Genomic DNA, 2712 nt, shown 5'->3' on the forward strand with positions numbered 1-2712 from the left:
GTCCGAGCCGGGGTGCGGAGCCGGCTGAGGGAGAGGCAGCGGGTGGCTCCCGGCGGAGCCCCCAGGTGTGCGGGGCATCCCCTGCTGGGGCCACCTCAGCGGCACCTGCCGGGGTTTGGAGGGGAGGGAGAGCCGCGCTGCGGGATGTGTAGGCACGGAGATGTCCCGTGGCGTGGGCAGGCAAAGCGGTGCTCGTCCGCGGGAGGAGCGCCCTTGCTATTGCGAGATGCGGCGCGTTCGGGGAAACTTCGTGTGCGGGACATCGGCTTCTCCTTGTCCCTAGAGAGCACCGGGACGCTTGGTATCGCTCCCTTCGCTCACCGAGCGCTGCCAGGCTGGACTCCGTGAGTGTCCGAGCCCCACCGCCGGAGGCTGTCGTCTCCGCCCGCTTCCAGCGGCCGGAGCCGCGTGTGCCCGGCGCCGAGCACGCCCCGGACGGGCTGATGGCTCTATTAGCCAGCGACAACGGCGGGTGAGCCGCGCTGGGTGATAGGAGGAGGGCGGCTGAGAGCAGAGCAGGGTAGAGGCTTCTCGGGAGAAATCACCTCGAATTACCCCTCTGGAATGTTGAGCACCGCAGGGTGAGCCTGTCAGGAGAGAAAGGACAAGCCGCTCTTGGGCACGTCCCACGCGCACGGTCCAGCACGGGGAGGGAGGAGGCTTGCCTCATAAAGTAAGGGTGTTTCGGGCAGAGCTGGCAGGTGTGGGGTCAGCCCGCCGTTCACTGCCAGATCCCATTTCCCAGGTCACACAGTCTGCTTGCTGGGCCCGGGGAAGCCACAGACCCCCTGCTCCTTCTGCAGCACCCTGCAAAGTGAAAGTATTGTCACCAGCTTTCCAAGCAAGCAATGGCATTGGCCTGTAACTGGGGAGTCAGGATAGACGTGGACTATTTTCCTGGGGAAATTATCGCTGCTCCCAGGTGAAGTCTCACTTGTGGTTCAGGACCAAATGAGGAAAAGCAGCACTGAGGTGCTGAGAGTTTGAGGCTGGTGTGCCTTGGGGTCACATTGACCCTTGGGGCTGCAAGGGTGAAGGCAGCCTGGGGAGTCATGGACAGGCTCAGCACTGGGAGAATGCTGATCAGGGCATTCTGTCCCTGTCCTCCTGCCTTTCAGAGATCCATGTATTTCTGAAATCTTTAGAACATTTTCTGCCTTCTACTCTGTCTCATTTCCACTTCTCTCTGTACCTTTCTACCCTGTAAAGTCAGATGTGTGTGCTCTCTAACCCACTAAAAAGAGGAGAGCCATGGTACCACAGCCTTGCCATGGTGATATGTCACTAGAAAGTCCCTGGCAGGTGGCATTAATCCCTGGTAGGAGTACCAGCTCCAAAAGCTTCCAGAGCATGGAAGGAGGGGACCTGCACAGTCCATGTTAAAGTTTCAGTGGAAATGACTGCAAAAGTAATCCCTGTGCTGTTGTTGACCTGGATTACAGTAGCCTGGAGCTGCAGGAATCACTTCTCATCTGCCCCTGGATCTCTGACACTGGCTGTGTGTGTGAGTTTAAGAAGTGCTAATCAGAAACATAGGACAGGAGAGCCTCAATGTGCACCTGCTAGCTAGAATTTTTGTGGTTTTTTAACATGTCAGCTTTAAAGGTGCGTGTGATGAAAAATGTGAAGTACTTCTGTGTGGTCATATTTATTCTGGGGCCTCTTCACTGATCGCTGACCTGTTTCTGACTTCTAGCCTATTGGGAAGGGAGAAATCACATGGGAAATGTTTTAACTTCTTTTATCCACTCTTGGGCACAACAGCCAGACCCTAGCAGGATAAAATGTTTGCTTGTATTTCCTGTTTGGGGAACTCTCCATGTTCGGTACCAGGTCTCCTGGATGGTTTTTTCAACATCCCTTGCCTGATATCAGAACAGACTGCACTGGAAGCAGTTGTTGAATCACCAGCTCTGCATTGTGACTTTGGGAAGTGCAAACAGAAATATCAAAATAATTACAGCCCTGTAAACTATATATATATATATATATATATATAAACAGAGTAATTCTTCTTGGAGCAGCCCAATTCCAGAACTGGTATAGAAACACCGTATAGGGACATTCCTGCCCTTTTTCCTGGAAGAGGCAGAATGAGATTGGAGTTTCTGGGTCCCTTCTTCTCCAGTTTCAGAGGGCTCTTAAAAAGGCAAAGCCTGTGAGTCCCAGAGGTCACCCAGTGTAACTCACGTAATTGTGCCTCTGTGGCCCTGTGGTCATTTGGCTACCCTGGGTCATGGTATGTGTTTGTGTGGGGGGGATGGATGAGGGGGTCAGAGCCTTTTCCTCCCTTGTCTCTTTCCTCCCACTGCCAGTGGGAAACAAACTCACCCATCACATTTGAGGTAATTCCGATCTCAGCAGCTCCTCTGTGTGCTCACTGCACAGAGCAAGGGCTCTGGGGCTGTGCTCATTGCACAGAGTAAGGGACCAGATTCCTAGATAATAAATATCGTTCCAAGGTCCCCTGCCTTCACCCACTCCTATGCACAGTCCTGCACCTGCGCCTTAAAATTCTTAATTCTAATATAAAGATAAATTGTCCTTGCTCTTTTCATTTGCCACTTTTATTTCTCTTATTTATTTATTTATTAATCTGGAACTGTCATCGTTTTCTAGTGACATTTTGTGTGCTTAAATTGTAGCCACACTCATCAGGTCTTTTGAAGTCCTTGCTTTTTTTTTTTTTTTTTTTTTTTTTTTTTTTTTTTT

This window comes from Parus major, chromosome 1A, assembly GCF_001522545.3.
Source record: "Parus major isolate Abel chromosome 1A, Parus_major1.1, whole genome shotgun sequence".
NCBI classification, from domain to species: domain Eukaryota; kingdom Metazoa; phylum Chordata; class Aves; order Passeriformes; family Paridae; genus Parus; species Parus major.